Source organism: Lissotriton vulgaris, chromosome 7 (assembly GCF_964263255.1).
Source record: "Lissotriton vulgaris chromosome 7, aLisVul1.2, whole genome shotgun sequence".
Lineage (NCBI taxonomy): Eukaryota > Metazoa > Chordata > Amphibia > Caudata > Salamandridae > Lissotriton > Lissotriton vulgaris.
Window position 1 is genome coordinate 1,622,827,227 of NC_141695.1, and position 25,606 is coordinate 1,622,852,832.

A 25,606-nucleotide genomic window follows, 5' to 3' on the forward strand; every position below is an offset into this window, starting at 1 on the left:
CCTGACGTTACCTTGAAATGGCTGCCAAAAAGACCTTCAACGTTGTATGAGATAAGCCTGATCTTGCCAGGTGCAAGAAAAAAGGTAATATCTGGTCCGGCGTTGCAAGAAATGGGTAAACCCCAGCAGATTAACACCAAATGCAGATTATTATTTATGTATTTATTTATTTTTAAAGACTGTATGTCTTTAGTAGGTGCTCTCGCGTAAGCCAGTACCTCTTTACAATCCGCCGAGATAGTCAGATGAGCTAATACAAGGTGCTCAGACACCAAGCTGCTAATTTTAGAGAAGCCGGATCTGATGGCAAATTTGACCATTCTGAATGGAGAGGAGATTTGGAATTGGTCGAAACTGTTTTGGATCGTACTCTGAGAGGAGAAGAAGTTCGGTGAATCAGTATTGGCGAGGCCACCTGTGGGCGATGGGAATCAAACGATACGGCTCTTTGTTCATCTGACGGAGAATTCTCGGAACCAACGGTACCGGAGAAAAGGCGTAAGCATATATTTGAGACCAGTTTATCGAAAACGCCTTCCCCTGCGAGTCCCTGTGGGGATGCCAGCTTGCAAAGAAACAGGCATAAGCTGTTCTTTTTTTTTTTTTTGTCGCAAAGAGGTCCATTCGATCCGCCGTTGGCTGATGCAGTTCCTATTCGTGGGTGGACACCTGTTGACCTGCTGAGGGTGTCCGCCAGCACATTTGCAACTCCCGGCACATGAACAGCCAAGAGTTTGATCCTGTGCCATATTGCCCAAGCCCATATCTCTTGGGCTTTCTGAGATAGAAGAACCAACCTCGTTCTTCCTTGTTTGTGTAAGTAAGGTATTGTCTGTGCAAACCAATACTGTGGCTCCTTGAATGATAACGCAAAAGGATTTGAGGGCTAAGAAGATAGCACCTAGCTCTAGCCGATTGATGTGCTAAGCCTCTTGTTGAGGGTTCCATTCCCTGCTGAACCTTCAGCCCTTGAGATATGCTCCTCAACCCTCGAAGGGATGCGTCTGCGGTGATTGTGTAATTTGGCACTTCTGGAAGGAATAACGTACACCCCTTCTACAAATTTCTTACTTGGACCCACCAACAAAAAGGGGGGGCCTCTTGCATCCGAGGATTGATTTGAATGAGATCTACAAAGGAACTGGAGACCTGAAACCAACGTAGAAGAACCACCAAGTGGGAGATGCAAGCCCGTTGTTCGTGCGAGATAAACACCGTTGCTAGGTTGGTATTGATTGATGATCCGAGAAATGTTGATATCGGAGCTAGTACTAGTTGTGACTCGTCATAATTTATTGAAAATCAGGTCTTGAAACAGTGACTGACAAGTTTGGGTGTGCTGGACTGATTGTAAATAAGAGCGAGCCCTTATTATACAGTTGTCTCAGGAATGAGAAATTTGTATGCCTTGGAGACGTACATAGGCTGCCACTGGTGCCAGGATGTACGTAAAGACATGTGAAACTGACCTAAATCCAAGAAGTAGGACCTTTATTGAATAAGCTCTGTACCTATTGTAAAGCGTAGCCACTTCCTATGCTTAGGAAGGATTGGCACATGAAAATAGACATCCTGGAGGTCGTTCTGGTATAAGAACTTTAGGATTTTGTTGAGGGACAACATTTGTAAAGTTCGCGCAAAGATCTAAAATCATGCAACACTTTCCTCATTTGCTTGTTGATGAGGAACTGAGAGTAAACCCTAACGTTGTTGGAGATTCGGAACCACTCCGACGGTCCCGGTTTGTATCCATATAGACACTTGAGAAAACGACACCCGTAGATGAGAAGGAGGAGGTCCCTTTGGGGGTGTAGAAAGAGGGAAATTAAACAAATTCTAAAGTGTGCCCTTGGGCATGACGTTTAAAAACCCAACGGTCCTCTGTCACCTTTGACCAAGTGGAGTAAAAGTGAGATATTAGATCTCTGACGTTTTTGGAGGGAATAAAGGTGTGTTCCCAGTAATCCATCGTTTCTAAGAAGAGTTTGCCTAGGCTGTACGATGATAGTCTAGGTAGGACCTGTTGGTACTGTGCCTATGTGACTGCGTTTGATTTGAGTAACGCAATTGATTTTGATTGTAGGAGCCAATATTGGATGGAACTCCCTTGAAACAAAGGACGTGGAGCAACGTCCTCGGCACCACGAAAAGGCTGCGATTCTATATCACGAAGGTGCGGGCAGTATCTGTGTCCTTTAAGATGGTCTGCAGTGCCTCATCAACATGCTGGCCAGAAGGGCTCCTCAATCAAAAGAACAAGTGAAGTATAGAAGTCTGAACCTCCTTGCGAAAGACGTAGCATTGAAGCAAAATTGTCTTTCCCAGACTGCCCCTATAGCGAGCTGTGGAACACCTGTACACGCAATGTCCGCTTCACAGTGTATCATTTCTGATGCACTTCTCTCTCGCTCTCACTCCTGCAGGATCTTCAAAGCGTGAGGCTTGGAGGATTCTGGAATAAGTGCTACTGGCGCCAACATGTCAGAGCACATATGGTGGCATACCTGCCCAACTGGCTTGCAAGATAATCGCTGTGCCGCCTGAATAATGACTGAGGCAGGGTAGGCTGAATAGTGGGGAGCTTCACATTTCTTGTCGAGGCGTGAAAAACAAAAACCGCCGGCACAGAGTTTGACCTCTGCATGAGTCTAACACCTCCTTGCTAAATAAAGTCTATGATAGGAACTAAATGAACTTGTTTTTTGTGGTTTCCCCCGGACGAGGGGAAAAAGGGAAAAGCGATTCGCCGCTCTCTTCATAAGGAGGGGAAAACCTCCAATATTCACCGGAGGTGAATGCAATGGAGCTCCAGTTTTTAGAGGAAGATATAAAGGCAGGAGTAAAAAGCCACCACGCCATCACGTGGATGTAGCAGAAAGCTGCAGTCGACGAGATTAATCGTCTACCAACACACATTGTGCATAAAAGACAACCGTGTGTGAAACCAACTGTCGACGGGCTCAACCGTCGACGATTCCAATAGTTGACAGGGTCAACCGTCAACGAAGCCAACTGGCCTCGAGGCTGAATGTTGACGGAGCTCACCGTCTACGGAGCTCACCGTCTACGGAGCTCACCGTCTACGGAGCTCACCGTCTACGGAGCTCACCGTCTACGGAGCTCACCGTCTACGGAGCTCACCGTCTACGGAGCTCACCGTCTACAGAGCTCACAGTCTACAGAGCTCACAGTCTACAGAGCTCACAGTCTACAGAGCTCACAGTCTACAGAGCTCACAGTCTACAGAGCTCACAGTCTACAGAGCTCACAGTCTACAGAGCTCACAGTCTACAGAGCTCACAGTCTACAGAGCTCACAGTCTACAGAGCTCACCGTCTACAGAGCTCACCGTCTACAGAGCTCACCGTCTACAGAGCTCGTCTACAGAGCTCACCGTCTACAGAGCTCACCGTCTACAGAGCTCACCGTCTACAGAGCTCACCGTCTACAGAGCTCACCGTCTACAGAGCTCACCGTCTACAGAGCTCACCGTCTACAGAGCTCACCGTCTACAGAGCTCACCGTCTACAGAGCTCACCGTCTACAGAGCTCACCGTCTACAGAGCTCACCGTCTACAGAGCTCACCGTCTACAGAGCTCACCGTCTACAGAGCTCACCGTCTACAGAGCTCACCGTCTACAGAGCTCACCGTCTACAGAGCTCACCGCCTACAGAGCTCACCGCCTACAGAGCTCACCGCCTACAGAGCTCACCGTCTACAGAGCTCACCGTCTACAGAGCTCACCGTCTACAGAGCTCTCCGTCTACAGAGCTCTCCGTCTACAGAGCTCTCCGTCTACAGAGCTCTCCGTCTACAGAGCTCTCCGTCTACAGAGCTCAGCGTCTACAGAGCTCAGCGTCTACAGAGCTCAGCGTCTACAGAGCTCAGCGTCTACAGAGCTCAGCGTCTACAGAGCTCAGCGTCTACAGAGCTCAGCGTCTACAGAGCTCAGCGTCTACAGAGCTCAGCGTCTACAGAGCTCAGCGTCTACAGAGCTCAGCGTCTACAGAGCTCAGCGTCTACAGAGCTCAGCGTCTACAGAGCTCAGCGTCTACAGAGCTCTCCGTCAACGGAGCTCTCCGTCAACGGAGCTCATCGTCTACGGAGCTCATCGTCTACGGAGCTCATCGTCTACGGAGCTCACCGTCTACGGAGCTCACCGTCTACGGAGCTCACCGTCTACGGAGCTCACCGTCTACGGAGCTCACCGTCTACGGAGCTCACCGTCTACGGTGCTCACCGTCTACGGAGCTCACCGTCTACGGGGCTCACCGTCGACGAGCCTGTCGTCTACGGGGCCCACCGTCGACGAGCCCGTCGTCTACGGGGCCCACCGTCGACGAGCCCACCGTCGACGAGCCCACCGTCGACGAGCCCACCGTCGACGAGCCCACCGTCGACGAGCCCACCGTCGACGAGCCCACCGTCGACGAGCCTACCGTCGACGAGCCTACCGTCGACGAGCCTACCGTCGACGAGCCTACCGTCGACGAGCCTACCGTCGACGAGCCTACCGTCGACGAGGCCACCGTCGACGGGACATATCGTAGACGAGTCAGAGGATACATAGACCGTATCGTCGACAAGCTGGCACATTTTCACGTAGAAAAGTGCGCAGTGTGAGTCCAGACGCCTGAGAGTAAATCTCGTGGGCGTAGATGTGGGAGGCAGACTCAAAGAAGGCCAGAGACCTCTTAATTGTGATGTTACTTCAGCTGGTGAAGTAGAGTAGAAGCATCACTGAAAACGTGAATGTGCAGGACAAACAACAAAAATTCCTCCCACATAGAAGGGGGGTATAGTCTAAGCACAAGAACAACCCCTTCTCCTCTTACCATGTCAGAGACAAGCAGAGTGTTTCCATATACTCTTCATGAGGGTTCACAGGAAAAGGTCACAGCTTCCTACAAGTGACACAGGGTCTGAACGTAGACTTCATGTAAGAAGACAGTACAAAACTGATATTAAGAAGAAAAATTGAAGAAAATTGAAGAAAAACTGAGCAGAGCTCAGGGAGACTCCCTTCACACGACGTGCGGTTGAAAATCTGAGGTGCTGAGCTCTGAGGAGAAGGTTCTAGAGGGTTGCTGGCGCCTGATTGGCTGTAGTTTGGACCAACATAATGACAATGATAGACTGCAAATGGTTTTTTTCCTTTTCCATGCATTCCTATGTAGAAATATGTGTAGGCTTGTTATGCCTTTTTTCTATTACATATTTCAGGTTTTATGTTACATATTTATATATATATACATAGTATATATTATTGCTATTTTATTTACCGTGGGACTCCCACTCCGACGACGGGGGATATTCAAGCATGTGAATCTATGAAAGACACCCCTAATACTGGAGAATCATTGTGGCCTACCAATCTGCCTTGTCCCAGCTCTGTGGGGGATCCGGCAAAAAACCTGGTGGTCTGGTTTGGGGAAAATTTAAGGTTTGAAGAGCACATTAAAAAACTCACTGGAGTCTGCTTTGGTACCCTCAAGGCTCTACAAAGGTTGTTAGGTTTCGCCTGGCGTCCGCTGCGCAGGCGAAAACTTTTGAGAAGAGTATGGTGCCTTTGTCACGCCTCTCACTTCCATTGGCTAGCTCCATAAATGGAGGCTAGCCATTGGAAGTGAGATCTGTCCGTCATGGTCCGAGGCGATTCGTGGGCGTTCCGGCGAGGTTTTTCTCATCCTGCCTCTTTTCTCACGTCATGCCGCTGTAGGCGTGTGTTTTTTTTTTTCTCCCGTGTTGTTTTCGTCTTTTTGGAAGTGCCTTTAGCCGGAGTGGTCGGCGAGATTTACGTTGCCAGGAAGTTGTTGTTATTTTCGATCAGGTAAGCAGCATTTTGTTTATAATTTGGCTCCGTGTTGTGAATGTTTGTGTTTGCACAGTATGCTTGTAACAGATATTTTTTTTTATTTGAGATTTATTTTGGCTCGTCTTTTACTCGTCTCGTGTATCCCGTCTTATGTCGTCTCCCCTTTGTGTGTCTCATTGCTGTGTTTGTGCATGTATCCTGTCTCGTCTATCACGTCTCATGTTGTCTGTTTGTTTGTTTTACGTTTTTAGGTTTCGCCTCTGTGTGCCTGTTAACCCACCCCCCTCCCGCTGTCCGTGAGCCCGTTCACCCGCCCCCCTCCCGCTGTCCGTGGGCCCGTCCTACCCCAATGAAAAGATAGCAAATGCGTCCACTTCGCATTGAAGCGGGAAGCAGGGAAGAAAGGGAGTTGTTTGACTTGGTGTCTGTTGTGGCAGCTGCTCGCTACCATCAGCCCCGCAGAGCTGCAGTTGCAAGCGTGAGACCCGTTGACGAAGGGGCACTGGGCCTCTCTTTCGGTGGTCCTCGCTTGGTACAGTGATGGTGCTCACAAGACGCTCAGACGCAATAGCTTCTTTCTGCCTGGCTGGTCTCCCTCCTTCGCCGAGCAGTGCCTAGATTCCGTTCGGCATGGCTGATTAGCTGACCACCAGCCAATACGAAGGGGCTCCTGCAAATAGTATCCAGTAGCGCACGGTTCAGGAAGGGTGCACATCAGAGCAGCGAAGCACACCAGCAGGGGCTTATTTACGCCAGGACCCGTGGACATGAGGGGTCAACTTCACCTCCATTAGTGCCAATGTTTTATTACAAATGTATGTGAGGGGTCCCATTTTCTTCCTTAAACTAGTGCCCATGAAGCTCTTTCTACATCACTGCCCACACACCCTTGTTGACAGTCTGCCAGCCCTTCTTTCCATTTCATGGATTGCCACTTCCGGAAGCCCCACCGTCCATGATGCCTCCATCAAGCCAGGGGCCCGGGTAGAACAGTGACCCTGCAGACAGAGGCTCCAGGTTCAAGTGCCACCTGACCACATGGCCCAGTCTAAATCCGTGTACACAGACCACCAGGATCGGACTGGCCCGATTGGCTGGTCTGACAGATCAGTATAAGGGCCGTTTTCTTTTTTTTTTTTTAGAAGTTTGTAGGCCTATTTATGGCGTGATGGGTACGTTTTTAGCGATAATCCCCTGCTATTACAACACACATTGGCCGCAGACAACACAGATGCATGCATGGAGCCTCCCATACTTTTTTAAAGAACAGCCCAACGTTGCTTTCCTTCAATTTGTGATTTTGTGTACACACTTCTTATATTCTTTCCATAAGACAGTCAAAAGCATTTAAAGTGATTTTCAGTCCGTAGAATAGACTGCACTTTTTTTGTAATGTTCAGGTTAGCACTGTTGTGGTTCTGCTACAGTAGTTTGTAAAAAGAGGTTGTGCATTTTGTATATTGCCTATTCCTTCTGCATTTTCATTTGTTATACTTTTTAGGTTTCACCTGGTGTGTGTGTGTGGGGGGGGCTCTGGGTGTGTGTGTGTGGGGGGCTCTGGGTGTGTGTGTGTCTCTGGGTGGGTGTGTGGCGCTCTGGGTGGGTGTGTGGCGCTCTGGGTGGGTGTGTGTGGCTCTGGGTGGGTGCGTGTGGCTCTGGGTGGGTGCGTGTGTGTGTGGGGCTCTGGGTGGGTGTGTGTGGGGCTCTGGGTGGGTGTGTGTGTGGGGGGCTCTGGGTGGGTGTGTGTGTGTGTGGGGCTCTGGGTGGGTGTGTGTGTGGGGCTCTGGGTGGGTGTGTGTGTGGGGCTCTGGGTGTGTGTGTGGGGGGCTCTGGGTGTGTGTGTGTGGCTCGGAGTGTGGGTGTGTGTGTGTGTTGCTTTGAGTGTGTGTGTGTGGTAGTAATTGCTTTCTGCTGAACTCGTCCATAGGGTAAAATAGGTCTCACATTGCGAGAGATTAAGCTAAGGGCAATGTAAATGACAAAACCAACACATAAATACAAATTTTGTCATTTACAATGCCAATAGCTCTAACTTTTCCAAAGACGAAACCATTGCATTGTAAATGCTTGTTCCCTTTGCTTCTGAGGGAGGCCAAGGAAACAGTAGCGCGGGCTCTCATCCTTTCCCGCCTCGATTATGCCAATGCTTTTGCTCATTGGCATTCTGGCGTATCTGGTTAAGCGACTCCAGATCATACAGAATGTCGTGGCTATACTACTTTTTAACATAGCGCGGAGATCTAAATTTGTGTGATCTGCACTGGCTACCAGTGGCCCAGCGGGTGCAAATTAAGGCCCTCATTCTATCGCACAGGGCCATTCATGGTCACGGGCCAGCATATCTCAGGAGACACTTTGTCCTGTAAACGCCGAACCGCCCCCTTCGTTCTGCCACTCTGCGTCGGCTGGTCATCCCACGGTTTAGTAGGGCGCGTTTAGGGGGCTAGTTCATCTCTGTGAAAGCAGCTGCTGCCTGGAACGCCCTTCCCGTGGAGCTTCAACACACTCAGGACTTAAAGCTTTTTTAAAAAAACACTAAATACTCACCTCTTCGAAATGGTCAAGTAATTTTTTCTCTGTCCACGCTCTCACTGTCTGCGCACGCGCCAGGACACTCTTGAGTATTCGAGCGCGCTACAAAATCCTGTATAAGATAACAGTCTATGCATGCATTCTTTCTTCAAGCCTTTGTGTGTAAATATTTACTTTATGAACAAAAAGGCATTATTATAACATTTTGTGACAGCAAAGTAAAACAAATGAATGTGCAAGGTTGATAAGTTAATAATACTTTGTCTTTGTAACAGGCTAAAGAGCTCAAACACCCACTTCCTAAACAAAATGGTATAAATCAATAATTAAAATGATGTTGTACATACTCAACCAACATCTCCACCACCTACATACACAGACCCATCAAAATGCCTTCTTAGCCAGCTGGATGAGGAATTAATATAGAAAAGCTACACTATTGCTATCCTCATACAGCTAATACAGCACTAAGGACATACCTGCTACAAGTCCTCAAAATACTTCACTCTTCTACAAAACAAAGTCACACCATCACCAAAACACAATCACTAAACTTCCTACTAATAAATTCTCGAACACTCTCTAAAATCAAACCTCACATCTACGACCTTCTCAGTAACACACAGCCTGACTTACTCTTCATGACGGAATCATGGTAGGGAGATAACATGGCTACAGTGTTGCAAGAAGTTGTTCCTCTAGGCTATCAAGCGATCACACAAAATCGCATAGGCAAAAGAAGAGGTAGCCTAGCTGGTGTATGCAAGCAAATGTTAAATATCACTAAAGCCAATGTCTCCATACAAGGTTGTGAGGCCCTCTTCACAGATGCAACCTTACACCATCTTCTTCCTGTAACGTCCTACTCCTTTACAGACCTCCACCTAGCAATGAAACATTCCCAGACACACTTCTAGACCGTTTCAAACCAGATAACACCACACTCTAACCTATGCATTCTTTTTGACCTAAATATTTGATTTGACAAAATCCAATATGCCCCTTCTGAAAACAATCATTGGCCTAGACAAACTGAACGTACATCAGATCATCCACAAACCCACACACATTGGGGGACACATCCTAGATCATTTTTGCAAATACAGAACTAGTTACCTTTCAAACTAATCTTTCAGTCACATGGTAAGACAACCATTAACTAGCTTTCCAACATGAAACGCCACAAAGCAACACACCTAAAATCACCTCACATGCATCCATTTATCGGCCACGGAATAAACTCAATATTGAACACTTATTGACACAACTAACTTCCAATACAGATCTTGACACAATACATTCAATCAAAAAAACAGTATGAGTGGCTGCAGGAAGCCTTTCATATTCTAATACCCCTCAGAACAAAACAGGAAAAAAGAAAATAGGCACCTTAGGGAAATACAGAGCTAAAAAAGCTAATTCGAAAGCTGCAGCGTACGTGGCTCAAAAACAACACCAACCAGGTCAACCTTCGCCTACAGAAACTTCAAAAAATCTAAAAAAATAAATAAAAAAAATAATATTCAGACAATTCAAAATGCTAAATGTGCAAAGAAAGAAATGTATACAATCCTCACAAAATTTCGTATACCAAATTATCTAGAAGGAACTCATCCCATCACTCAAGAATTCACAGACAAACTGTCAAATCATTACAGAGCCAAAGCAGACATGTTGCACTCCTATTTAAAACAAAGGAAAACCACCAACACCGACCCCTTTCCAAAAAAAACCTGCAAGAGTAGACAAACCGAATCCGTACATTCCTTCAAACAAATATCACTAAGTAAATGTATGGATCTGGTCAAAGCAAGCAGGCCTGCTGGCAGCCCTTCTGACCCATGTCCACCTCAAACCTTCAAAATAATTAGTCGAACTACCTCTGCTGCAGCAACACTAAAAAGAATCATCAATAATTCTTTACCAATGGGAATCTTTCCAGAAGACTTAAAAAAAGGAATGCATATGCCCATTATTAAAGAAAACAAACCTGGACCGAGTTAACCCGACAACTACAGACTATTTGCAAATTGACCTTTCCTGTGCAAACTGACAGCAGCATTCGCCTAGATGTCACAATTCATTGAAGCTCACTTAATACTTTCAGACTTCCAAACAGAATTTCTTCCAGGAAGAGGCACAGAATCTGCCCTTGTTGACATCCGGGATGACCTTAAGAACACAATAGACCATAACAGGGTTGCACTACTTTTCTTGGACATCTCAGCTGCATTTGACACAGTGGACCCCAACTCTCCAATACAAAGGCTTTACAAAGCTTGCATAGAGGGGACTACTCTGGCCTGGATCACATCCTTCCTTGAAAACAGAACAAATGTCATCCATACCCTCTCCTTTCTCATCCAAACCGTACTTCACAAAAGCAGGGGTCCCTCAAGGCTCTATCATCAAACTATGCTTTTCAACATTTACATGAAGTCACCACCAGCACTGACAAATGAGTTTCACATCACATGTGATAACTATGCAGATGACACAAATACTCCTTAAACGTCAAAGCCCCAAAGACATTGGAAACTCAAAAATCTTTAGCTGCCTCAGAGCGGTTGATCATGACTTGTAGGTATCCATTGAATGTGTTCAAAACGAAAATAATCACATGTGGCAATTGGAAAAATGAGGACCCATTCATCACCTGTCCTGATGATCTGGGAACACCGCTTAAAGAATCTAAGGAAGTAAGAAACCTTGAAATTACCATGGACTCCAAGCTATCAAAGAATGCCCAAGTGGACAAGTTAGCGAGATCAAGCTTCATTACCTTAAAAACTCAGCGACAAATATTCCCCCAACTTGGGATTCCCACACAAGGTCCAGGCTACTCTCTCTCTTGTACTGTCTAAACTCGATTATGCCATAGGCCTCTACCATGTATCATCTTTATCAACTATGATAAGACTACAACAGATTCAGAACTCTGCTGCCAGACCACTCCTACATGTAAAGCCAAAAGCCCACATCCCCCCTGCCTTGAGGACACTACATTGGTTACTGGTTGTCAGAAGATCCGCATTCAATCTGCTTTACATCACCCACAATGCAATACATGGAACAGGGGCGCTCTTCTTCAGGAATAAAATCACCAAACACATTCAACAAAGGAACCGCCACTCCCGAATGGCACCTCGCCTATAAATCCCACCATATAAGTAAAACACATAGGTGGCACATTCTTCTCTGTTCAAGCAGCCAAACTATGAAACTCATTACTCCCAAACATAAGATCCACTGATAACTAGTTCACCTTCACAAGACTACTCAAGAGTTGACTCTCAAACATAAATGTACAGTATATCCCTGTGTACATAAGCATTTAATTTGATCATATGTATTTAGATGTGTATTCCTTTGTATTTATGTGTATAATAATTTTGTTTATAAATATATAGATATTCATTCGGTGTAATTAACAAATGGATGTATTACTTATGGTTATATTATTCTATGCTTAACATGTATATAGGTCACGGCAAAGTTTTCATATACGTTGTTTAATTAGATGCTTATGGTTCCCCATTTATCTATCACAATATGTACATTTTTATTATATATATATATACAATTGATTCACTATTAAATTATTAAAATATATATCTATAAATAAACACAAATAAAAGTACTTATATATCTATATATTTATTGCTTTGTTCTTTTTACAAAAGATTATAAAAAAAAAACTCTCAAATGTGCTTCCCTATATCTTACTCAGTTTATCCTCTACCTCCACTCTCAGGCTCATGCCAAACCTCATTCTACTACTATGATCCCCAAAATAACCCTTGCTAGACTCCTCTCGCCTCTATTCCTCCTTGCATCATCTCAAACCTCTTTTACTATTCAGATCTCCCAAACAAGCCTTTCTAACCCCTTCCCTTATGTATCATTCCTAGACTCACCAGATACCTCATTTTTCTCCCTAATCTACCTTTAGAGACTCTACCCAACCTCCATCTCTCCTTTACTCATCCCAAACCTCCTCCTACTGCTATGAACCTAAAATAAACACTTCCCAGACTCTTCCCTCTTCTATCCCTCCTTTATCCTTTTCAATCCAACTAACAGACTCACATGTCCACAGCTTAAATGAATTAACTTTTCCCTATGCTAATTCACCACTAATCCATTTTTGGTTCCGGAGTAGCGTGCTACTCAACGAAAAGCAATTCAACGCCTCATCAGTGGTAGTATGCGCTATATAAATCCATTTACAATGAATAACACACATTGGCTTTTAATTCTCATGTTGCATTGGGTTATCTAACAGAACGACTACAAGGTGTTCTACCACCAAAAACGAACGGGAACACAAATGGGACAAATCCTCATCCTCAGAATGTCACTGTTCTTGATAGACAGCTCATTATAGAAATGGCAAACAATGACAACTATATGAAAGCCAATAGCTGAATGGGGATAACACAAATATCATCCTTTCTCAGCACATCAATATCTTGTACTTATTTGAAGAATTGATGACGTGGTCTTCCAGAAAATTAAAGCAGTCTGAAGACAAACCTAATGCCACAATCTTTACTCCTGCACAGATGCAACAATTCAGAAAAGAAAGGCGCAGTTGTAGTTTGCATGCTGTCTCAAAATGGTAAATCCCTGTCACAAATGGCTTCTCACAAACATGTATTCATGCTTTACTTAAGTGTAATCTCTACAGGATATGGTTCAAATTTACAAGCAGGATTTGTTTAAAACAGTATCTCAAATTCTATAAACCAAGCATCCCACTGGATGGATCAGTTGTACACACATCTAGAACTGCTGTTGGATTTTAATCTCAAAAGCTTTGCAAACATTTACAGGCGAATAGTTTAGACAAAATTACTCGTATGAAATCCAGACGACTATAAATCAGTTTTATACAAGCAGAAATTATAGCTGAGCATCCTATGATTCTGACGGCACTGAAATGATATGCATTGTAATAGGTTTCAATTGAATTCTAATGTACAGATGATCAATTTGTCAAAAAAAATAGAGAAAAGTCATTTCCAATAGAATGAAAAATGTGCAGCCAAAGGTAGCCTACACATTAAACAGATTGTTCATATTAACCAAAGCACCTTCAGATCCAAACTTTCGGAGCTAGACAGTGCTTTGATAGTCTTGACAACACTGCCGAAGCCTAGTGAAACTTCTGCAAGGGACAAATGCAATGATCCGAAATTTGTAGCTCACAAAGGGAGTCTACATGCAGTATTGTCATGCTGTCCCTCACTCAGAGCTGCAGAACACGTAATGAGGTAAAGCCTCATGTGGGAAAAACAAAATCTCGCTGTATCAGTAATTCACTTAGTTCTACTGCAATGTTTCAGCTTTCGAATGAAAAGTCCTTAGGTTTAAAAATAGTTGTCATTCTATATTTGAGTGGAAATTGTAATGTTTATTGATTTAATTTTAATATATATTCGTACCTGTAAGGGTATAGTTGGGAGTTAAACAACCAAATAAGCAGTAAAGGAATCGGTGCCCTTCTGAGTGAACACGTAAATATTCTCAGTTCTATTTCAGATATAAAAATACAGCTGTATTGAACTATATACAACAATCCGAATTCCTATACATCACTGATGTGCATGGCGAGATATGAGATCCAATTATGCATATTACACAACAGAATAAGACAAACTTAATAAAAAACAATAATATCCTTTATTACTTTGACTTATGTGCGATCTACCTGAAAATCTAGGTCGATCTTTGCCAAATTCTTCAAATCATTTGGTAGCAACGATAATGGCAACCATCACTGAAGTAATGTTGGCGGACTCATGCCTGAGCCCATAAAAAGTGTTTTACCGGTTGGAGTAGTGGTACTTTGTCACATGGTATGAAATGCCATCGAAAAGGTGACAAAATAGTTGAACCAAAGTAATGGGATAAAAGACTCCCTCGGAGGCTACAAATGCCAAAATCAGGGACCGAACATATAAGCGACTCATTAAAAAAAAGGCCTATTTACAACACAAGTCACTACCTGAGTGTTAAATAAAATATTTGAACATGTCCTTACAACTTGTTCAAATTGATTCCTGTATTGGCTTGAAAACAGGCTACGATTTTAAAATGAAATGACTTTGCTGGTGATCTCTCTTCAAATAGTGTGAATACTATGGATGCTTAGGAGAAGTTTGCACAGCTCAAACTCTCCCTCCCATACTGGACGAGGAAGTAATCTAGCGCCACTCCTTAAGCAGCTGTACCACCAAGTATTAAAAAGAGTGAATCAGAGAATCCCTCTGCTAACTCTCGTTGAGGAAACTGTATCTCATATCCCCTGCTGACAACGGCTTATTAAACCTGCCTGAGGCCTCATTTCACATGTATTGCATTAGAGGATCAATGGATTACTTGCAAATTCACAGTCGCGACACAATGATTTGGTTAGATAATGCATTCTGTACCTGGTTCCCTAAAGCAGGTATAAGCAGCTACTCGTCTTAGATCATATTCTGTACAAGATTCTTTACTCCTGTCCATTTATTTCCATTTTTTCTATACTCAATAACGCATTTCGCTCTTACAAGCGTGTACACTGCCAGCAGTGTTGGGTAATACTATACAACTGTGCTACCAAACAGGCAGCAAACTCATCTGCTCTGAGCGGAACCCCAAGAGCTTTTGCACTTCAACTGTGTCCTCATTTAATGGCTGTGACCTGTACGTGCTTGCTGTCTCAGTTCAGTGCAAATGATAACTCCTACTGTAAGGTTAACCCCAGTCCTTGTTATTGAAGCACACACTCTGCAAGGCTGCAGTGTAACTTTAGCAGCGTTGCATGGTTACAAGTACCGTTTCAGATAATGAAGTGTCAGAGCACCCTAACCACAAAGAGAAAAAACACAAGACAGTAGTCTACTTCATTAGGCGACAGAAAGAACATATCAAGATAAAACACACACTTAAAAGAAATAATCTTTAACCAGATCATCAATAACAATATAACGTGTTGCACACTTCTAGTGTATACCATTACTTTCCCTAACAGATTTTAAAATTAAACTAAACCTCGTGGTTATCTTTGGAAGATATTTTAAAATCTAGTGTAGTATTTGATACATATTTACTGATAAACTCAAGCTTCACAGTACAAATGTGTACGGGGTTGTGTGAAAAATGTATGGAATGGACAACTCTATCGCATCTGGAGCGTCTGGAGAGGAGGCGAAATAATCAAAGTGGAAATCCAGAGGGAAGAGGTAGCCCGCGTTTGAGGCAGCCTCTTTCCCAGGGCAACCAATCTAGATTGAGATGAGCTTGGCACATGCACATGGCAAGTTATTTGTTAAAACAAGGGCAAGTGTTTAGGCAGTCCAGGATTTTAAAACTACATTCGATTTTTAGGAACTTACCATCTCAGCAATCAAGTTGAGCAGCTATTCTTTTTTCATGTCAGACCAGGGGCGGCTCCTCCATTGGAGTCTCACCCCACTTAAATACCCATGAGAGCAAGAAAAATAAATGTCAATTAATTACCATTTTATTTTTCATTCCCCGTCCGGTGCAGATTATCAGACACAGCAGCAAGGAGGAAGGTGGACTGCTAAATGCACTGTTTAAAGTGTGCATGTCTTTTTGTCCGGCCATCTTGCGACAGCCAGCCACACCTGCACACTTTAAGTATCTCTAACCCAGCTGTCTTAAACCGGCTGGGTTAGAGCATGTGCATGCCTCCACAGCGCTGTGGAGTGCCGAGTGAGGCCGCTCCTTCCAATCAGGGTGCAACTCTCATGCTGATTAAAGCAGCGCCCTGATTGGTCGAGTGAGTTTCCTGGTAGCAGGGCTGCAGAAGCAACAAGGACGGCCGGAGCGAGGAGGTTCTCACCCTAGTAGATGCCAGCTGCCACTGTATCAGACTTTGGACCAATCCAAACTGCCTTTGCAACAGTATGTCAGCTAAAACTTTTGAATCCCCGCAGGCTTGAATACCAGTTCCCATTTTACAGAGCGGTCTCACCATAGCAAGCTGCATTTACCATGAGCACTAGTTGATGTGTCAATCATACTGTACGAAACTTATTGGAACATCATCTGCAACGAGCTTTCATTAGAGTGAACCAAGATCCACCATTTCATCTAAAAGTAAATTCTCTGCTGCCAAGGTGATCAGATTCTTTGGTGTATCCAGTGTGATCAGCTGCACTAACAAGCTTTGGTAAATGCAATAGGTTTCGGCTATGTGATTAATAATATTTTTTTGTGTAAATAAATTACATATTTGTGAATGCGCCATTAATCCAAGCAGGTAACTGCTAGAGACCTCAACCAGGTGTTATACTAATGAGCAAACTATGCATATTTTTGTACCTCTCCTTGGCAAGAGCGGGAGAGAGACACAGACACAGAGGGTGGACAGAGCAACGGTAAGAAAGAGAGAAAGAGCATTAGAGGGGTGCATTGGGAGAGCGCTTTGGGTCTACCCCTACTAGAGGGGCAGATCTTGCTGCAGGTCAGGATGGAGATAGGTGTTGAGGGCTGTTTCTGGGTGCCGGTGCTGGCAGAGAGGCGGCGGCTGCATGCCAGAGTTGAAATTCATGGCAGGAGGTGTGCAGGCCATCAGTTTGAATGGCAGTGGGTTCTGCAGGCGGAGTTGATGTGCATTGGCAGAGCTGAGCGTCACTGCTAGTGGTGGGATAGTCGAGGGTGTTGTGGGAGGTGGTATTGATATGACAGGCTTTGCTCTCAGGGCGTTTTCTGTGCATCATGCAGCGCAGTTGCTGCCTCTAGGCCCGCTACAGCTGTGGAGGGAGGGGCATGGGTGTGGCTGTAGGATCAGGGTTTGATGGATGCCAATGTAGCTAGCAGTGCCGAAGAGCCTTCTGTACTAAGGGCAGGGTGCCAGCTGAAGGAGGGAGGCAGGGGGGCGAAGTGAGGGGTATACTTTAAAGAATTAAATGTAGTTTTACAAGTCCCTTTACATATCTGGGTCTCTGTGGTGGCTTTCCCATTACGATTGTGTTTCGGGTTATGGGCAGCATTAACAGACCAGCCCTTTACTTTATAGGGTGAATATTGTGTATGGAAAGTGCTCGGGTTTCAGTGGCAGGTGCAGGCCTGCACAGTGTCCAATTGTCAAGTTGATTGCATCTGGGATAGACTGCATAAGCTTGTCTTTGAACAAAGGTGAAACCCTATGTGGAGCTCCCCGCACTGTCATTTATGCTTACATCCATCCGCTTAAAGCAGAGCTTTCCCAAAAAAACAGACATTACAATGCAGTCAGTCACTCAAGCTTTCCATCACCTTTTTCCAAAGGATATAACTCTGGTTGCTTGTGGTGCTTGGAGATTGCATACTGGGCGCTAGGTTATGGTTGACAGCATAGAAGAACTGAAGTGTTGTGAATTCCCTTTGTCCCCAGGGCCTTTTGCGTGAGAGTACCAAGGGCGGGGCTTAGGGATGAAAGCAAAACTTGGAGAACGATGCATTCCAAGCCTCGTGGAAGAAATGAAAGTTACTGCTCGGAGTGAAGCAGAAACAAGAGTCACCAGATCGGACAGCAAAAGAAAACTTTCTACTAACAAATCAAGCCTTCTAACAGAAATCTCAGCACTTTAAAAACAAGCGCTGTGCAGGCAGATACTAAAAAAAAGAACTCCACAAAAGTAGATGAAAACAGTACTTGGGTTGTGGAACACTGATAAGAGAAGCACATGAGAAAAACAAGAAATAGTATGCACAAGCCAATAGAAACTGAAAAAGCGTAAGAGGCAAGCACGCCAAGCAATGAAGAGAAAGGGTGGGATGAAAGCCCCTGTTAAGAATTATATTAAATACAATAGATTGCGTGAGTGCTGTGAAGGCGAAACCTAAAAATCATCAGAAAACAGATTTCTAAATGTCAATAAATAAGGGGTGCTCGTATTAAACATTTACAATGCTCCAGAATAACTCCACAGACTAAGTGGGTTTAATGTATCCAAACTGCTCCTACTTCAGTTTAAACTTTTAATTGTTCCAAGGTAATAGACTTTTTTGTTATCTACATTTGCTTGGACTTTATGTTCTTTATCTTTTCTCTGAATTGCATCGTGCTGGTTGAGTCCGACATCTCTAGCACATTTTGCCAGATTAAGACTTGGAGCTCAATCAAATCAAAATCAAGATTATAAGATGTAGACGGGTCTTAGAGGGCATTTAATGTCACCTATGTTGTGGGCCCAGAGTATTGTAGAAGCTCAGATAGATCATATTAATCCTGAAATGTATTTTCTTCCTGTCGGATAATGACCAGATCTGCCTTTCTATGGCCCAAAAATAATGAATGCAAATTACCCAAGGATATCCTTTGAGAGTGATTAATGCAACCATATTGCTTTCCACTGACAACCCTTGACTTGCAAGTATCACCAACTAATTACAGCAAGCAACAGGGAGAAGCAGGTCTCCCTGTAAAGTCACCTGCTACTTTAGAAGCAGGACAGAATTTCGAGCTTAGACTGGCACAAAAGCAGCTGTGCTCGACTTGGAGGCGCTGTGTTAAGTATTTATGCAGTACACAAACAGTAATACAATCCATCAACCAGAAAAATCACACACCAATTTAGAAACCTAGAGAAAATTGTATTAAAGTATTCAACAAACAATAACAATCTAATCAGTAGAACTAGAGATTTGCAATTCCAAAGACTGAGGAAAGTATAGCCACAAAGCGCCACTCACAATCATCTGGTCATGCTAAACCAGGAGAAAGTCATAAGTTCAGGCCGATGGTGCAGGAGCGTCTGCCTTATACAGGGATCAGGTTAGTCTTGCTAAAAGTTACCAATAGTCTGGTGCAAATGGTGTAGTTCACAGTGGAGGAGGCCACAAGAAGAGCGTTGAAAATGGTCGTTGCTGTAGAGCGAAGAGCAAGCTGAGCACCGTGGGTGGTTGTCGCTTTAGCGTGAAGATCCTGTCAGGCATTGCAGACGTTTGTTGCCAGTCACCGCAGGCGGTTGTCGCTGTTGCATGAAGTGCAGATCTTGCATAGCCGGTCGTCGCTGCTGGCCACTGTAGCATGAAGAGTCGGGTTCACAGAAGCTTTGCATTGGTGGTCATTGCGGCAGGCAAGATCTCAGCGCTAACAGGCTGATTCACAGTCACGAAGAGCCAAAAACTTCAAGATTTCTCCATTTCTTTACAGGAGGAGCTCAACTCATGCCAGCAAACGACCAGACCAGGGAAGGCACCTCTTAGGGATCAGGACTCCCTCCAGCAGAGGTCAGCAGAGCTCAGGCAGGTCCAGTTACAGGTCGTGACAATTCCAGTGCAGCAGGTCAGCCGGGCAATTGCAAGCAGGCCCCTGGAGCTTGTTGTGTTCCAGTATCAGTTACCTCACAACTGGAGTCACTCTGGAAGTCGTGGGATGCAGCAGCAAGACATGCCTCAAGCTACAGGGCTCCCCTCTGAGGGTACAAGGCACGCTTGAAGCAGCAGTCCTCTAGTAGCAGCAGGGCACTCCTTGTAGGTACAAAGCAGCCCTGAAGCCGCAGAGCAGTTCTCTGAAGTACATGACAGTCCCTCTTAGGGTCCTCCACAGGTCCAAGAAAGTTTTTCTGATGGTCCAATATGTATATGTGCTGCCAGCCTTTGTAGTGGGAGAAACTTATAGGCCCTTCTACACCTGGTTTCTGGAAACGTACCCCTTCCGCTGCCCAAGCTCCAAGAGGGCTAGGGTGACAAAAGACTGGTGTGAAGGTCTTTGTGAGTATGCTGGAAGAAGCTCCTTGAAATGCAATTGGGAAAGCTCTGCCCCACACATCCTGGCGGGTTTGCCCATCCTGCAAACACAGTCCATCTTTGTTTCACTGTCTGGGAGGAATACACAAAGGCCCAGTGCCATGCTAATCACAGTCATGCCAGGACACATGCTGCAAGGACCAAAAGGTTAGGACAAAAATGCCAAATTTCCAACAGTGGCATTTTGAGAACTGTGACTTAGAATTTGACTTAACCATTTAGGACAGCTTTAAATTGCAATTCTTTTGAGATCAAAAATGACATTTCTACCTGGTCTTAATCAAGAGTTGGTAATTATTAAATATAATACAGAAGCCCAATGTTATCCTATGGAAGAGGCAGTCCTTACAGTATTGAAAAACAAATGTGTTTTTTGTCCACTACCAGCCTATGTAAAACTTAAAAACACATGTCCTACGTTTTACATACAGTGTACCATCCCCCATGGGTTGCTTAGGGCTTACTTTGGAGGGGGCCTATATGTATTTTAAAATGTTTATGCCTGGCAAAGAGTTTATTTTGCCTGGTCGAATTGGCAGTTTAAAACTGAACTACAGCATGCAATGGCAGGCCTGAGAACTTTTAATAGGCTACTTTTAGTGTGTGGCACAATGGGTGCTGCTGCACACTAGTAGTATTATTGAATTTACTGCCCCTGGGTACCCGTGGTACCATATCTGTGGGACTTACAAGTAAAATAAAGGTACCAATCAGGTGTAGACCAATTGTACCATTGTTTTGGTGGGGGGGGGAGCACCACCACTTTAGGCCTGGTTAATAGTGATAAAGTGCACAGAGTCCTAAAAGCCAACAAAAACAGGTTCGAAAAACAGAGGAGTGAAGGCAAAATGTTTGACAGTGACCCAGCTGAGAGGGGCCAAGTCCACAAGATTGGCTTGGTTACTATTTATTTTATATAATGAGATTAAAATGAGTAATGTGCAGAAGAATAGTTCAATCCTTTTATGAGTTTCAGTCCCCTTTAAAATATGCTAAACCACGTCAAGGGTCTTTCTTCAGGACTTAAAAGCCCCATCTATTAAGATCTCATAGTACAGGACTACCAGCTTCACTAGTGGGGTCGGTGACCCACATATTCTGTCCTGCAAAGCCAACATGAGTGAGTGCCTATTTTCAAACATGCTCTACAGGGGTATGACTCATCAGAGTATGCCAGCAGCCAGGAAAATCCCAGCAAAAGCACTACACTTCAAAAAGTTATGAAGAGAATGCTAATCAGTGCCAGCACGGTGTCTGATTTCTGTACAGCATATGCAGCTGCCACAGTTTGTGTAACAGCGGTGTTGTCTTCTCCAGGTGCCACTTTAAGAACAGACTGCATGTGTCGGTAGAAAGGTACTTGGAGGGAGGGTGTCCTGTGTGAAAGCACAGGCTGCAGTAATGAACGACCAGTGTAGGCTCCATTACTTTCACAGAGGACGTACCCGGACGCTAAGAATCCATGTACCTCAAGACATCTGTATTAGGTCACTGTATGCATGTCACACCTACCTATCCCGGTGAACCCTCCAAGAGAACAAGTTTAAGACTAAAAGGCTTGTATATATGGTGTGGGTTTGTGCTGACGAGTAAATTGTTCAAGTTCAGGCGGAAAAGGGAAGTTGTCTGCAAGGAGAAATAATGTTTTATTTTGCGAATATGGCCTAGTAAGAAATACCACACTTTAGCAATGTCGACCAAAACAGAAAACCATCCAGGCAGGATATGAAGTATCGAGGGAAAACTCTTGTCAAGTGAACTCGCATAGAAGATAAAGAGGCAGCTGAGTATTATTTAGGACTAAAAACCCTAGTAAATTCCACTGCGAGGTGAGATGAAAGCAGCAGATAAATACTTGGGCCTCACCACAGTCGGGGGTGCCCACATCTATCTTAAAGTTGGGTGAGAGAAGTCGGATAAGATGTACTCATGCCTCAATCCCCCAGTCAGCTCTTCCCAGTTATTTGATGAAGAGGGGAATGAAGATGAGTCCCGCCTAAATACCCAAATGAGGTACATCCACAGGCAAGGAACATGCATTAGTCTTAATAGGTTTGCGTAGCACCCGTGCAAAGGCCCTTCCTTTCATCGTTGGTTGTAGTTATTAAATGACAGTTTCTGGAGCAACTGTACATATAGCTTCAACTGTCATCCATTAAGAGTGAGCCCAAGTCAACTCTTCTGTAACCAAAAGTTCCAAGGAGTGTCCAACACAACCTAAGCACCCAGTGCGTTGCACTGCTTTCCCAAAAGCTGCTGTAACTGAAAAGTGGTCATAGGAAGCTCCTGTTATAACTGAGAGTCAGTCACAGGAGGAGAAAGGGAAGGGGGTAACCACCCGGCCTAGGGCTTCAAAATCAGTCCTTGGTAAAATGTTCAAACCAGTTCTGCTCCCTTCTCCTTGTACGTTCACTCGCTTCCATCCATCCATTCCCCTGCTCTCCTTCTCCCCGCTCATCCCTTTCTCTCTACCTCCCCCCCCCCCCCTCTCTCGAAGCCTCCTCGTGCATGCTGCAAGTAACCCAAGAGGCTATGGAAAGTAACAGAGGCACCAGGGACGGCACCAGGGACGGCCCCAGGCTTTCAAAATCGACCACCAGGGGCCCCAGCCAACCGGGGAAATGCTCGGTGGAGTAAATGGTCTGTCCGGCCCTGGAAGGAATGTTACAATCTCTCTGGCTGAAGCGATTGTTTGGAGTTCAGATACTTTTTATCAGTTAATGCCCACGCTCTAGGCGGTTCGAGACTCAAACCATTCCCCTGAACGTCCTCAACATCAGATGGTCATCTTTAGTCATTCACCGCGACACCGCGAGAATGACAAGTGACATCAAGATGTGGCCCAGAGCTTCTCGGAACCGCAGTCCATGAATACTCAATCACAAACCCTATTCACCTTTCAATCATGCTCTTGATTTCTCTCCATTAAAAAGAGCTGGCTGCTTTTTCTCAAGCGCAGGTTTTGTAAATACCCAAAGAAAGAGGATGTAGGCTCTCAGGACGAAGGCCTCTGTCACGAGTCTGCGGTCTTTCTTTGTCACTGCAGCGATGGGGAAGTCAAGGTCTGCGCGAAACGTTCTATTTCACATGAACATTATAAATTATAAAAGGAGCGCGCGCTGGGTTAGAGTGGCAGAGGTGCTCTTGCAGAACGTACTGAAGCCGGCCTTAAAAACTCCAACTCATAAATCCCAGGCAGCAAGCACTTGTTCCTAAAAATACACTGACAGAACGGAAGTTTCGGCATTAACCTCGTGTTGACATGCACTTGTAATTAGCTTTCCATACTTGGCGTTGCGGGGAGCACGAGGTCACGTGCCTGATTTAGCTCGAGGGCAGCGCCAAGTGGACCGAGAAAAGACAGGTTCATAAAGAGATTAACTCCGGATTATAGTGACTCGTTAGGGATAGGAGTGTTTTTATTTGTGTCCATGAATGTCAGTGTATGTATGTATGTGTGCATGTATAGATGTGTGTGTGTGTGTGCGTGTGTGTGCGTGTGTATATATATATCTGTGTGTGTGTATATATACACACACACATATATACACACACTATATATATATATATATATATATATATACATATACACATACACACACACACAAACACACACACAATATGAGGGGAGGGCATGCCAGCATCAACACAGTAAAAAAACGCACACGAAGAGAACACAACCCAGTCACCCAGTGCAAACTAGAATCCCTTTACACAAAGAAGACGTCTTTCGGAGCAAATGGCAACACATTTCCACAAATACGGAAGTCCCACACCCTTTTTTTTTTAAGCACGGGGAGTCCTATAAACAGATTTGACAAGTGTACTCACCGAATCGGTGTGAAATGTTTCCTGACTTCAAAGGCACGGGGTCAGGGCGCGCACGGGTCGGCGGGGAAGGCGGCGAAGGCTGGGCATGGCTCCGAAGGGCTCGCACCCAAACTCCTCGCGTCTTTGTTCCGAGTCTCGGAAATAATGCTCCCACTTGCTCCAAACTTCTCCCGAGTGCCGACCGTGCACTTCCAGCCTCGGGTGGGCGGCTCCCGCGGCGAGTCCCTGTTTGCTGTAATCCAATGCTCGGCCCGGTGACGTCACGCGGCGCTCACTCAGCTGCCACCAGGCACTGCGCACGGGAGAGATCCGTTTCCTCCGCACAATGTGCCTTGTTTAGTTTGGCATTGTAATTCCACCCCAGCGCAGTCACGCTGGGAACCCCAAACATCCTTCCTTCAATTTTAATCAGCCGAGTCTGCCGGACAATACGAAGTTTCCTATGACTGCTCTGCGACAAAAGGGTCTCTGCCAGGCTGCCACCTGTTCCGCGATGCCCGCTGCCGGCAGGGCTTGCTCGGATGGATTTGCATTCGCTTTCATCTTGATTTGCCTATGCCAGCCGTGCAGCTGCATGGGAGTGCGAATTGTTTTCGCGTGCTAAATGCGACTAAGGGGCTGGCCTGGCTGGCACTCAAACGAACACAGCTGCAAACTGTAAATGCACACTTTTTTTTTTAAAGCTACACTACTATGGGGCTTATTTACAAGCGTCTTGCGTCGACTGCGCGTCACTTTTGTCCCATGTTAAAAGTGACGCATCGGCGGCGTAAGGGGCTCATAAACACGTCTCAAAAGTAGTGCAATAAGTGGGTTAAAAACGTGGTGGTTCCTAAAAAGGAGCATGGCCGCAGATGTGTAACAAGGAATACTTTGCACAAGGTGTGGCCTATGTAATTAAGGGTCTGGCTTAAAACAGGTTATGTTATAAAATATTTTATAGCGCGCTCTATTACTCTCGAGTGTCCTGGCGCGTAGGGGGGTGAGTGAGGAAAGCAGAAGAGGAAGGTGATAAAAGAATTTAGGTAGGTAGGTTAAACATATGGGTTTTTAGACCTTTCTTGAAGTGAACAATGTTCTGCGTTATGCGGAGGTGGAAAGGAAGTGCATTCCAGGCTCTGGCTACCATAACAGATATAGATTGGCCTCCCAGCCTAGCATACTTGAATCTAGGAAGGGCCATCCTACACTGATTGGCTGATCTAAGGCAGCGACTGGGAACATACATAGAGAAACGGTTTTCTCAAGTGCACTGGCCCAAGCTCATGCGTCGCTCTAAAAGAGAGGACCAGCGCTTTAAACAGGATTCGCTGTGCCACCGGAAGCCAGTGGAGACTACACAGGTGAGAGCGGACGCTAGATCTCCTAGGAATATTAAATAAGAGTCTAGCTACCACATTTTGGACTACCTGGAGCCGTTTGATCAAATAAGATGGTATGCCAGTAAACAGGGCATTCGCGTAACCCAGCCTGGATAAAATGAGGGCACGCAACACTGTCTCTTTGACATCTCTTGGGAGAAGAGGAAAAAATCTACGCAGGGCTTTAAGAATTCCGAAACAGACACCTGTAAGTTTTTTGATATGGTCCTCAAATTTTAAGTTATCTCCAAATCAAACACCCAGGTTCTTAGCTGGGCCACCCATAGATTTGGGGCAGGGAATATCATGTG

The 25,606-nt window shown here is 45.1% G+C and overlaps 1 protein-coding gene across 2 annotated transcripts in view; it reads right to left on the reverse strand.

The window, feature by feature from the left end:
* Positions 1 to 25,606, reverse strand: part of PKIG (cAMP-dependent protein kinase inhibitor gamma) — a 572,021-nt gene that overhangs the window by 122,490 nt on the left and 423,925 nt on the right. The window contains exon 1 of one of the 2 annotated variants that reach the window (XM_086932555.1): positions 23,935 to 24,332. The exons of the other annotated variant lie outside the window; for it this stretch is intronic. The gene's annotated coding sequence lies outside the window, so the exon portion shown is untranslated. Of the gene's footprint in view, positions 1 to 23,934; positions 24,333 to 25,606 lie in introns of those variants that run through there. 2 annotated transcript variants of the gene reach the window in all.